Consider the following 14,825-nt stretch of genomic DNA (forward strand, 5'->3'; position numbering starts at 1 on the left):
TAATTCGCTATACATATACAGTTGAAACAAATTGTATAAAACGAAGTGTATAAAACAAGAAAGAGAAAGACACTTGGGCAGAGAACTGTATAAAAACAAAGTGTATAAAACGAATTGTATTATTATAAGTGTATAGAACGATTATATACAATTTCAATTTGTATAAAATGAGAAAGAGAGAAAGATAAAAGAGACTTGACAAGGAATATACAATTGAATCGAATTGTATAAAACGAGAAAGAGAGAAATTAGATACAATTTGAAAATTGTATAAAACGAGAAAGAGAGAAAGGCAAAAGAAAATGGGCAGGTGACTATCTTTATTGTATAATTATAAGTGTATAGGACGAAAATATTTGTATTTGCATGTGTATATACAATTTTCTCACGCTTTATACAAACAGAAACACAATTTATACATTTCGCTTATGTTTGTATAAGTAAGAAAGGCGAGGGTGGCGAGCGAGATTTGAGAGAGTGGCGAGCGAGATCTGGAAGAGGGGAGAGAGGGGAACAAAAATATATTTATTTATACAATTTTCTCTGCTTTATACAATTAGAAACAATTTTTATACACTTGTGTTTGTATAAAAAATGAGGAAGCGAGCGAGAGATTGGAGGAAGTGGCGAGCGAGATATTTGGGAGAGAGAGACGCTTGACAATTTTTTGCAAACGTTTTCTATGGAGCACACTTAAATCAAACCCTAGCTACTCCATTTATTTTAGGTTATTAGTTTGCTATTATATATAATTTTTCCTTTTTTTCACTTTGTTAATTAGTTTTAACATTTGACTATAATTCTTTTCGAATATTCAATATATAAATTTTAATTATGAATACAATAAAAATGTTATCATAAGTTGATGCTTAGATTCAAACTAGTAATAGGCGTCACTGCTAGGACAGATCTTAATATTTTAATATTTTTTTATTTTAATTTATGTGATATAGATAAAATTTAAAAAGTTGATTAAATTTTGATATGATTTTTTGATAGAGGTTCATTAAGTAAAATTATACACTAATTAAATTATAATAGAACAAAAAAATAATTTTTTTATTCTTTCTCGAAACACGTTGAACAATGCACATCTTCTTTAATTTATAACTAAAATGAATTTCATAATTTAGAAAAAAATATACATTAATTAAATTAAAGTAGAACATAAGAAATAATTTTTTTTAATTATTTTAAAAAACATGTTGAAGCAGGCAAAAGTTAAAAAATATAAATTGAAAAAACATCAACAGTGACACAGTAAAGTAAAAGCTTAGAGCTTACCATTAGGCTCTAGCATCAACAGTTGCATTTTAAACCCGCCCCGCCCCACTAAGAATTGGAAAAAATCTATTTTAACCCGCCTCACATCCATCCCATACATAATCATGTCACACGCTCTATCCCGCATAGGCTTAAATCTGCTATGCTCTACATTTATCCCGTCCCATTGTTATCCCTTAAAATAGTCATTTAACTAATGTTTATTTATGTTTTCTTTTACAAATTTATCCGCTTTTGTCAAGAAGTGGAGAAGTTGAGGCCAACAATAATATTGAATTGGAAAATTGTTATGTGGAATATGTATAGGGGTAGTAATTAGAAACTATGATAGATCATTCTTACTATACCTCCCAAATCCTACCTAAAACCCTTGTCAATTAGACTAGGGACAAATCTCTAACATTAGCCTTAGGTGTAACAAAGAAATATTCATTCATTCAATACAAAGTTAAGTAGAAAATTTGGTAATTTCTTTTTATTTAATTTATAAGTAACCCATCCCAAAGATGGAATACCATTGGTACCTTACATAACTTTTATAGTTATTTCCCTAAACGAAGGGGTTTACAAAGTTTTAAATTGATTTAAGAAACTTAAAGTCAATGAAGAAAAATGAGTAAAATCAGTTGTTTTTTGTTTCAGTGGAGACTTGTGAACAGGTGATTCAGTAAATGTCTCATCGCAGGTGTCAGCATCACTCAAGGTATCACTTGCGCTGCCTATCGCTTCAAAAAAGTTATTTGAATCCAAATAGACAAGTGAATTTGAATAATGAAAAACCGCCATATCATAGTTCTCCCAATAAATATCAAGACATTGCTTTAGAACAGGTTCTTTTGTTTGTTTCTGCAACACTTCAATTTGACTTAAAATGTTGCTTGCTTTAGCTTGAGCCAATAGAATCATAATTCGTGCCAAGCCCTTTTTATCAGCAGAAGCACTTTTCGGATCTGCTTTGAGAGATTTGACACATAAGTTATTGTCATTAGTCTTTTGACAAAGATCATCTATCAGATCTCCATATAAAATATGAGTCACAAAGCATAGACAAGTAAAAATAATCACTACTATTATTTTTATGAAATTCTTTTTTTTAGATTTTTTTCCCCAAGTTATGAGTTGTATATATAACATACAATTCAACTTTCATTTTCAAACATTGATGGAGGAGATTATGTTAGTATTTATTATTACAAGACTATGGTATTCATAATTTACTAAAGAAATTTAAATTCTTGGATTTACTTAAAGTAAAATTAAATTATTTTTCCATTAAATGACTTGTGAAATTATAGGTAAAACAATGTGGTATAGGAAGTAATGGAATTTATTGCCAAAGATGACATAAAATTTAATTTAGTTGAAAATTTTCTTTGACAAAAGTTGAATATATTTAAATCCGTAAGAAGGAAAATTTTCAAAAATATACAATAACTAATATAATTATTCGTACTTCACTGTCACGATCCAAATCGGGTAGCGACTGACACCCACACTTACCCTCCTATGTGAGAAAACCAACAAATCTAAACCTTAACATTTCAATATAATATCAACAGAAAATAATGCGAAAGACTTAAACTCATTAATAAAAATCAATTCAATAACTTCTAAAAACTCAACAACTATTATTATCCCCAAAATATGGAAGTCATCATCACAAGAACATCTACTTCAATTACTAAATCTAAGAGTATCTAAGAAGCTAAAATACATAAACAGTTAGTCCATGCCGGAACTTCAAGGCATCAAGACATGAAGAGGAGGATCCAGTCCAAGCTAGAAGCATTAGCTCACCCTGATATCCGGAGTAATGAAGATTGGCTAGAGTTGCGGTTGAGTTGAAGACGACGGTACGTTTGCTGCACTCCACAATTAATAAAGAAAACAAAACATAAAAGTAGGGGGTCAGTACAAACACAAGTACTGAGTAGGTATCATCGGCCAACTCCAAATAGAAAACAGTATATATCAAGTAATATCATAAATCAACTAATATCCTTAGCATGCAGCATTTACAATTACCATAACCCTTGGTCACAACACCAAGCACATCAATGAGGACTCACGCCTCCTCATCATACTCATTTGGGAATTAGATTCATTAGATTGAGTATATTAACATCTTTCAAGATTTCATTATCTTTATTTCTCTCATGTCGGTACGTGACACTCCGCACCTCATATTCTATCCTGGTGTCGGAACGTGACACTCCAATCCTCATTCTATCCTGGTGTCGGAACGTGACACCCGATCCATATTCTATCCTGGTACCGGAACTTGGCACCCGATCCATATACTATCCTGGTGTCGGAACGTGACACTCCGATCCTCATATACTATCCTGGTACCGGAACGTGGCACCCGATCCATATACTATCCTGGTGTCGGAACGTGACACTCCGATCCTCATATACTATCCTGGTACCGGAACGTGGCACCCGATCCATATACTATCCTTGTGTTGGAACGTGACACTCCGATCCTCATATACTATCCTGGTACCGGAACGTGGCACCCGATCCCCTAATCTCACTACTTTCGTTCATCAAGCCTTCTTTTATACCAAGGCATCATCATTAACAAAGTAGATTAGGGTTTCTTTTCAAGATTTAGGATTCAATAGCTTCATCATGCTTATTATATCACAATTACATAATCACATTCATGCAAGCATACAATTAAGCATATAGAAGGGTTTACAATACTACCAATACATATCATTCTCTATTAAGAGTTTACTACGAATAGCATAAAAACTATAACCTACCTCCACCGAAGATTAGTGATCAAGCAAGCAAATTCTCAAAGCTTTGTTCTTCTTCTCTCCCTGTTCGTTCGTTTTCTCCCTCTCTTGTCCTTTCAAATTTTCTTCTTCAAACCCTCTTTCTTTTACCCTAATTAGCATATAATTAAGAATAAAAGGTGGCAATAATAACCCACTAATTAACTTAAGGTTACCTCTTTTAACCCCCAAGTAATTAGACTTATTAACATTAACCCACTAACTTTATAATTAAAGCAGGAATAGTCAAAAACGTCCCTAATCTTTAAAGAAATCCGACCCCGCCTGGGATTATGCAGCTTGTGACAGGCCGTCGCGCCTGTGACGGGCCGTCGTGCCTGCGACGGTCCGTCCTGTTGCTCCGTCACAGAGTTCAGAGACTCAATTTCTCTGAAAAGTCTGTGACGGTCCATCACACCTGTGACGGTCCGTCCTGCCATTCCGTTACGAAGTTCAGAGAGTCGATTTCAGTGCCTATTTTTCAGAATTCTAAGTATTTTGGAACGAGACCCCCACGACGGTCCGTCGTGCCTATGACGGTTCGTCGTGCGTTCCGTCGTCTCAGCCTATTTTTCCAGAAATAAAATCTGTTGCTCAAAACGACTAAATAGGTCGTTACAATAGATACCAATTTACCCATCGTTCGTCCCCGAACGATCACAAGAAGAAAAACAAGGGCGAAAAGGACTACCTGAATTTGTAAACAGGTGTGGGTATCTGTCTTGCATGTCAGCCTCTTTCTCCCAAGTGGCTTCTTCAACGGGTCGATTCTTCCATTGAACTTTAATAGATGCAATCTCCCTTGACCTCAACTTGCGAACTTCTCTATCTAAAATAGCAACAGGCTCCTCCTCATAAGACAAATTTTCATCAAGCAGAACTGAATCCCAACGAATGTTCCATCCCCATGGTATCTTTTCAACATAGACACATAAAATACCGGATGCACTCCGGACAGCCCTGGAGGCAAGGCTAACTCATAAGCCACCTCCCTACTCGCTTAAGTACTTCAAAGGGACCAATATACCTTGGGCTTAATTTGCGCCTTTTACCAAAACGTATCACCCCTTTCATGGGTGAAACCTTCAGCAAGACTTGTTCACCCTCCATGAACTCCAAGTCTCTAACCTTTCGATCTGCATATTCCTTTTGCCTACATTGCGCCGCTAACAGCTTTTTTTGAATAGATTTCACTTTATCTAACGATTCTCTCAGAAGGTCAGTACCCCAAGGTCTAACCTCAAATGCATCAAACCACCCAATGGGAGACCTACATCTTCTCCCATATAGTGCCTCAAATGGGGCCATATCAATGCTTGAGTGATAGCTATTGTTGTAGGACAACTCTGCTAAGGGTAAGAAGTTATCCCAATGACCACCAAATTCTATCTCACACGCACGAAGCATATCCTCCAACACTTGAATCGTTCTCTCAGATTGACCATCGGTCTGAGGATGGAACACAGTACTAAGGTCCAACCTAGTACCCAATTCCGCATGCAATGTTTTCCAAAACTTAGCAGTGAATTGCGTACCTCTATCTGATATGATGGAGAGTGGAACCCCATGCAATCGCACCACTTCCGAGATGTAAAGTTTGGCTAACTTCTCTGCATTGTAAGTCACCTTGACCGGAATGAAGTGAGCAGACTTAGTTAACCTATCAACAATTACCCAAATGGAGTCATACTTACCCATTGTCTTGGGAAGACCAACCACGAAGTCCATTGCAATCCTTTCCCACTTCCATTCAGGAATGGGCATTCTCTGAAGTGTTCCTCCGGGCCTCTAGTGTTCATACTTTACTTGTTGACAGTTTGGACATTTGGCAATAAAATCAACAATATCACGCTTCATTCTACTCCACCAAAAGTGTTACTTTAGGTCACGGTACATCTTGGTTGCACCAGGATGTATAGAATACCTTGAACTATAAGCCTCTGTCAGAATAGTGTTGATCAAATCATCTACTCGGGGTACACATACCCTCCCCTTGATTCTCAAAACACCTTCCTCATCAATTTGTGCTTCCTTAGCCTCTCCTCGCAATACCTTATCTTGGATTCTGCTTAGTTTCTCATCATCAAACTGTTTTCCCTTAATCTTGTCAAGAAAAGAAGATCTTGCTTCCACACAAGCCAACAATCCTCCCTTCTCATTTACTTCTAATCTCATCAAGTCGTTAGCCAGAGTCTGAACCTCTCTAGCCAATGGACGTCTAGAAACTTGCAAGTGAGCTAGACTTCCCATGCTCCCTGCCTTTCTACTTAAGGCGTCTGCCACAACATTAGCCTTTCCCGGATGATACAAGATAGTGATATCGTAGTCCTTCAGTAGTTCCATCCATCTCCTCTGTCTCAAGTTCAAATCCTTCTGAGTAAAAACATATTGTAGGCTACGATGATCCGTGTATACTTCGCACTTAACCCCATATAGATAGTGTCTCCATTGCTTTAAGGCAAATACTACCGCAGCCAATTCCAAATCATGGGTCGGATAGTTACGTTCATGCACCTTTAATTGCCTCGAAGCGTAAGCAATTACATTCTTATCTTGCATTAGCACTGCACCAAAACCCGAATAAGATACATCACAATAGACAATGAAATTCTTACCTTCCACGGGCAAGGTGAGAATTGGTGCAGTAGTCAACAAAGTCTTGAGTTTCTGAAAGCTTTCCTCACACTCGTCCGACCATACAAATAGAACATTTTGCTTAGTCAAGTTTGTCAATTGGGAAGCAATGGAAGAGAATCCCTTGACAAATCGACGGTAATAGCTAGCTAAACCAACAAAGCTCCTTATTTCTGACACATTAGTAGGTCTTACCCAATTCTTCACTGTCTCAATCTTAGAAGGATCTACCATCACTCCATCCTTAGACACCACGTGCCCCAAGAAGGACACTGAATCTAGCCAAAAATCACACTTGGAGAATTTGACATAAAGCTTTTTCTCCCTCAACATTTCCAATACCATTCTCAAATGCTTCTCATGTTCTTTCTTGATCTTTGAGTATATCAGTATATCATCAATAAATACGATCACAAAGAGATCCAAATATGGCTTAAAAATTCCGTTCATCAAGCTCATGAAAGCAGCAGGGGCATTCGTAAGACCAAAAGACATCACTACAAATTCGTAATGCCCATACCTGGTCCGAAAAGCAGTCTTTGGCACATCGGTTGCTCGTATTTTCAATTGATGATAACCGGATCTCAAGTCAATCTTAGAGAAGACACAAGCACCTTGTAACTGATCGAACAAGTCATCAATGCGAGGAATGGGATACTTGTTCTTAATAGTTACCTTGTTCAACTGTCTGTAGTCTATGCACATCCGAAAACTCCCATTCTTCTTCTTCACAAATAACACCGGAGCACCCCAAGGAGATGCACTTGGTCTAATGAAGCCTTTGCTAAACAACTCTTGAAGTTAGGCCTTTAACTCTCTTAACTCCGCGGGAACCATTCTATAAGGGGGTATAGAAATGGGGCGAGTGCCCGGTTCAAGATCAATGCAGAAGTCAATATCCCTATCTGGTGGCATACCAGGAAGATCTGCAGGAAACACATCTAAAAACTCACGAACTATAGGAACTGACTCAATTGGAGGTACTTGGGTAGTATCATCCCTGAGATGTGCCAAGAAAGCCAAACACCCTTTACTAACCATTTTCTTAGCACGAAGAAAGGAGACGATACGAACCGGATTGGAAGTGTAGTCGCCCTTCCACACTAACGGATCTGTCCCAGGCTTGGCTAACGTCACAGTTTTAGCATTACAATCCAAGATCGCAAAATTCGGAGAAAGCCAAGTCATACCAAGAATTACATCAAAATCAACCATTTCTAAGATAACCAAGTCTACATAAGTATTGCTCCCCACAAAAGTCACCAGACCAGACCTATATACTTTTTCAACTATCACAGACTCACCCACCGGAGTAGAAACACGAATAGGCATGTCAAGCAATTCACAATGTAAATTAAGACCATTAGCAAATGAAGAAGATATATAAGAAAACGTGGATCCAAGATCAAACAATACAGAAGCCATGCAATCACAAACCGAAAGATTACCTGTGATGACAGCATCAAATGTCTCCGCTTTCGACCGCCCAGGGAAAGCGTAACAATGGGCCCCATTACTTGTCTGTCCGTTGCCCCTACCATGTTGTGCTGTAGTGGCACTAGTTTGCCCATCACCCCGGCCGTTTTGATGACCACCATTACCTCGGCCACCACGTTCTCCAGAATAGCGGCCTCTTCCATGACCACCTCTACCTCTAACCATTGGAGGTCTGTAACTCTGTTTTGGACAATACCTCTTAATGTGTCCAGTCTCCCCACATCTATAACATTCTCTGGATTCAAGCATAGGCCTCAGAGAAGTGTTGACCGGTCTGAGGTGGACCCCCAACTACAGTCTGTAGTGAAGACTGAATTGGTCGGACTGAGTAAACTCCTGAACCCTGTCCTCTAGAGTAATAACCATTAAACTCACCTCCCTTTCGAAACCTTTTTGATGTAGTTGCCATGGTGAAGTCATCTGGCTTCACTCCCTCTACCTCTATCACGAAGTCCACCACTTCTTGAAAGGATTTCACTGTAGCCGCTATCTGTAAGGCTGAAATTCGCAACTCTGATCTCAACCCCTTCACAAAACGGCGAATCCGCTCTTGTGGACTGAAACAAAGTTGGGTGGCATACTTGGATAATGCACGAAACTTAGCCTCATATGCCGTAACCGACATCCTACCTTGCTCTAGGCTCAAGAATTTATCTCTTTTCCTATCCCTCAAAGTCCGGGGGATATACTTTTCCATAAACAAGCTAGAGAATGATGCCCAATTCATAGGTGGTGCCTCTGCTGGTTGACACTCAACATGCGACCGCCACCACATTTTGGCGTTCCCTTGAAACTGATAAGTCACAAACTCAACACGAAACCGTTCTACTATACCCATCTTGTGTAGTAGCTCATGACAGTCAACCAGAAAATCGTAGGCATCCTCAGATTCAGCACCCTTGAAGACTGGAGGTTTCAATTTCAAGAACTTACTGAAAAGTCCATGCTGATCATTTGTCATTATAGGCCCTGTAGTCAAACGAGGAAATGTGTCTATTTCCAATGAGGCATCCATGCGGAGAGCCATAGTAGCTGCATGTTGTACCTCCGGAACCGGAGGTGTTGGTGCAGAAAATACTGGAGGTGTCTGGCCTTGATCAGATAACCCGCTAAGATAAGCAAGAACCTAATTGATCATCTCTGGGGTAGGTTGGGGTGGCAATTCCTCATTCTGCACCTGTTCATTCTCCCCATCCTCCCCTTCTCTTACTACTTCCTCAGTCGGTGGAGGAGTCACCGCCCTAGTACCAGATGGGCTAGGTGTTTGTCCTCTTCCTCTAGAGGACGTCCTCCCACGACCTCTTCCACGGCCTCTTGCCACTACTCCTCTTCGAGCTACAGCCCAATGGCTGGCTCAGATGCATCTTGTCTTGCTGATGTTGATGTTGGCGCGGTTGTTGCTCTAGTTCTAACCATCTGCGAAATAGAGTGAAGATGGTCAGGTACCAATTTGTATCACCTAGATACCAATTGGACCCAATTAATAGCACGAAAGAAAGAATGAAAGAATGGAATTTTCCTAAAGTCTTATAGACTCTCAAAGAAAAGTAAAGGCGTCCCCCTACCGTTCCTTAAGACTCTACTAGACTCGTTCTTGTGTGATGAGACCAACGAACCCCTGGCTCTGGTACCAAGTTTGTCATGACCCAAATCGGGTCGCGACTGGCACCCACAATTACCCTCCTATATGAGCGAACCAACCAATCTAAACCTTAACATTTCAATATAATATCAACAGAAAGTAATGCGGAAGACTTAAACTCATTAATAAAAATCAATCCAATAACTTCTAAAAACTCAACAACTATTATTATCCCCAAAATCTGGAAGTCATCATCACAAGAACATCTACTTCAATTACTAAATCTAAGAGTATCTAAGAAGCTAAAATACATAAACAGCTAGTCCATGCCGGAACTTCAAGGCATCAAGACATGAAGAGGAGGATCCAGTCCAAGCTAGAAGCATTAGCTCACCCTGATATCCGGAGTAATGAAGACTGGCTAGAGTTGCGGTTGAGTTGAAGACGACGGTACGTTTGCTGCACTCCACAATTAACAAAGAAAACAAAACATAAAAGTAGGGGGTCAGTACAAACACAAGTACTGAGTAGGTATCATCGGCCAACTCCAAATAGAAAACAGTATATATCAAGTAATATCATAAATCAACTAATATCCTTAGCATGCAGCATTTACAATTACCATAACCCTTGGTCACAACACCAAGCACATCAATGAGGACTCACGCCTCCTCATCATACTCATTTGGAAATTAGATTCATTAGATTGAGTATATTAACATCTTTCAAGATTTCATTATCTTTATTTCTCTCGTGTCGGTACGTGACACTCCGCTCCTCATATTCTATCCTGGTGTCGGAACGTGACACTCCGATCCTCATTCTATCCTGGTGTCGGAACGTGACACCCGATCCATATTCTATTCTGGTACCGGAACGTGGCACCCGATCCATATACTATCCTGGTGTCGGAACGTGACACTCCGATCCTCATATACTATCCTGGTACCGGAACATGGCACCCGATCCATATACTATCCTGGTGTCGGAACGTGACACTCCGATCCTCATATACTATCCTGGTACCGGAACGTGGCACCCGATCCCCTAATCTCACTACTTTCGTTCATCAAGCCTTCTTTTATACCAAGGCATCATCATTAACAAAGTAGATTAGGGTTTCTTTTCAAGATTTAGGATTCAATAGCTTCATCATGCTTATTATATCACAATTACATAATCACATTCATGCAAGCATACAATTAAGCATATAGAAGGGTTTACAATACTACCAATACATATCATTCGGTATTAAGAGTTTACTACGAATAGCATAAAAACCATAACCTACCTCCACCGAAGACTAGTGATCAAGCAAACAAATTCCCAAAGCTTTGTTCTTCTTCTCTCCCTGTTCGTTCGTTTTCTCCCTCTCTTGTCCTTTCAAATTTTCTTCTTCAAACTCTCTTTCTTTTACCCTAATTAGCATATAATTAAGAATAAAAGGTGGCAATAATAACCCACTAATTAACTTAAGGTTACCTCTTTTAACCCCCAAGTAATTAGACTTATCAACATTAACCCACTAACTTTTGAATCAAAGCAGGAATAGTCAAAAACGTCCCTTAAATCATTAAAGAAATCCGACCCCACCTGAGATTACGCAGCCTGTGACGGGCCGTCGCGCCTGTGACGGGCCGTCGCGCCTGCGACGGTCCGTCCTGCTACTCCGTCACAGAGTTCAGAGACTCAATTTCTCTGAAAAGTCTGTGACGGTCCGTCACACCTGTGACGGTCCGTCACACCTGTGACGGTCCGTCGTGCCATTCCGTTACGAAGTTCAGAGAGTCGATTTCAATGCCTATTTTTCAGAATTCTAAGTATTTTGGAACGAGAACCCCACGACGGTCCGTCGTGCCTATGACGGTTCGTCGTGGGTTCCATCGTCTCAGCCTGTTTTTCCAGAAATAAAATCTGTTGATCAAAACGACTAAACAGGTCGTTACATTCACGCAACTATAAAAGTTATTAATAATTTTTTAAAAATATTTTATAAATTTAGAAGATGAAGAATATATAATTCTCATATAAACGCATATAAGTTTTAATTTATGAATTGAATAAACTACTCATACACCTATTTTTTTGTTTTATATATAATTAAAGTTTCCCAACAATATCTCCATTTGATATTCAAGCTGCCAAAACAAGTAAATTCAATTAGCATGCACTCCAAAGACCAAAAAAATAAGATCAAACTCTCAAAAATATCCGGTCAAGTATAATTAGGTCAAATATTGTTTAATGACCTTATAAATTTATGTCATATGTATTATATAATAATTTATGGTTGAGATCCATTTAAATTATATATTCATTAATTATAATTTATAAATTTATAATTATAAAAACAACAAAGTTGTCAATTTTTTTATTATTTAAAACTATCAAATAAAGCAATTATGTGTATTTTCAAGGAAAAAAAATTAAGATTTACGGGATGCAAATTTTTTGACTTTTTACCTAACAAACTTGTTCAGGAGTAGCTTCACACATGCTTTCTCCAAATTTTGAAGTAATCTCCAAGAATAGCACAAATTTAAAAATATAACTGAGTTCTTAATTGGAGGTTTTTAAATAATTATAAAAATATATTTATTCAAAATTTTCAAAAATATCGAATTCTTTGAAATTACTATGATATAAAAAATTCAATACAAGTACGAGGTTTGGCAGGTAAAAAAATCGGAAAATCCACATACTTAATTGTTTTATTTGATAGTATTAAAAAAATTACACTTTGTTGTTTTTATTTTTAAGATGAATATATCTCAACCCTAAATTATTATATAATACACATGGCGTGAATTTATAAGGTCATTGAACATTACTTGACCTAATTATACTTGACTGGATATTTATTCAACTCTCTAATATACTTCCTCTGTTTTATATGCTTTAATAATGGAGGATATGCCTAAATATTTGTTGTTGATATATATGCATCGTATTATTAAAATAAAATATTAAATGTATTTGTTAGTGGTATAAGTTGTGGTAGAAAATGACTTTTGGTTCTTATAACTTATATGACCATTAGTTCTTGTAATTAATTTTCATGATCATTAGTTTAGATTCTTGTAACTTATGTAATATTTATCATAACTTATCTACCCACATTACTATCTATTGATTATAGAGAAAATTTCTTCACCTATAAATAGTAGTGTTTCTTTCTTTCTGAAGGGTACAAAAAAGATAAAATAGTATTATATTATATATATTGAGTTAGTGTAGTAAAAGAGATAGTTGAGACAAAAAAACATTTTAAATCTTCAACTATATTCACCATATATAAAAGAATTATTTTATATATATGTTAAAGGAAGATATTCTTTTATGGAGCTTTAGAATCTTCAACTATATTTGGAGTTACTTGAATCGTACAATCCAGAGGCAAAACATGTATTGGTAATTTTCTTTTTATTTATTTTATAAGTAACCCATCCCAAAGATGGAATACCATACTAGTTATTTCCCTAAAAGAACTGGTTAACAAACTTCTTAATTGATTTAAGAAACTTAAAGTCAAAAAAAGAAAAATGAATAAAATTAGTCGTTCTTTGTTTTAGTGGAGACTTGCGAACAGATAGTTCAGTAAATGTTTCACGTGTAAGCATCATCCAAGGTACTACCTGCACTGTCTGCCGCTTTAAAAAAATTATTTGAATCTAAATAGTCAAGTGAATCTGAATAGTGAGAAACTGCCAAATCATAGTTAACCTAACAAATGTCAAGACATTGCTATAGAATAGGTTCTTTTGTTTGCTTTTGCAACACTTCGATTTGTCTTAAAATGTTGCTTGCTTTAGCTTGAGCTAATAGAGTCATAATTCGTGACAAGCCTTTTTTATCAGCAGAAGCACTTTTAGAATCTGCTTTGAGAAATTTGACACATAAATTTATGTCATTAGTCTTTTGACAAAGATCATCTATCAGATCTCCATAAAAAATATGAGCCACAAATCATAGAGAGGTAAAGATAATCACTACTACTTATTGCCAAAGATGACATAAAAATTAATGTTTAGTTGAAAATTTTCTTTCACTGAGTTGAATACATTTAAATTCTTCAGAAGAAAGTCTTTTAGAAATAAAAAAAATAGCAAATTAGTCACAATCTCTAACTTAATTAATAAAAACATCCATATTTTAAAATAATTATTGAAAATATCAAAATGTCAATATTTTAGAAAGTGATTTGTATTCAAATTTTATTTCTCAAAACAGTTCAACTTTGAGTTTTTCATCCACTATTCACCTACACTTCTTCATATGTTTTAGTACCATTAAATTTAGGCTTAAGTCATGTGTGGCCTCTTAAAGTTGTTCGTATAATTTATTTAGACACTTTAACAAACATTCTTTCCTATTAGACACTCCAACCTTAACAAATAAATACCTATTGAACATTTTTCTGACACTTAATCAAAAGAGAAAGTGTGTGTAATACACATGCATATGATGTGGCAAAATAGCAAATCAAATAAAAACACGTGGCAATTTAGTTTAAAATAATTATAAAAATAAATTTTAAACATTAATAAGTCAAAATCTTTAAGAAAAGACTTTAAATTTTTCAAAAAATAAAACTAAAAAAAGGAAAGAAATTATACACACCCCCCCTCTTCACCCACCCCCCACTCCACCCCACACAAGTCTTTCCCTTTCTTTTCTTTCTATAACAGCTCCACCTTCCACCATTGTTAATTCTCCATTTAGAAAAAATAGATATTTAACATTTTTAGGTATAAATTTATTATTATTTTAATTTCTTTTATGTCTTCTTTTTTATTTTCATTTGAATTGATGGTGTTTTCTTAAAAGATTCATTCTTCCTTTGTTTATTTTGATTTCAAATTTGTTTTTTTTTTGTTTTTCTGTTACTACTTAGATTTTGGGAGGAAGAAGGGGTGTAGATCAAGGTGGTTTGTGGCGGGAGAGGTGAAGAGGGAGAGAGAAGATATTTTATTAATGATCTTCATTTTTTTCGGCAAAGAAGCTGTAGATGATTTCCATTTTTTTCGATAAATAAGGCATCT

The sequence above is a fragment of the Solanum lycopersicum genome, chromosome 12 (assembly GCF_036512215.1).
Source record: "Solanum lycopersicum chromosome 12, SLM_r2.1".
Lineage (NCBI taxonomy): Eukaryota > Viridiplantae > Streptophyta > Magnoliopsida > Solanales > Solanaceae > Solanum > Solanum lycopersicum.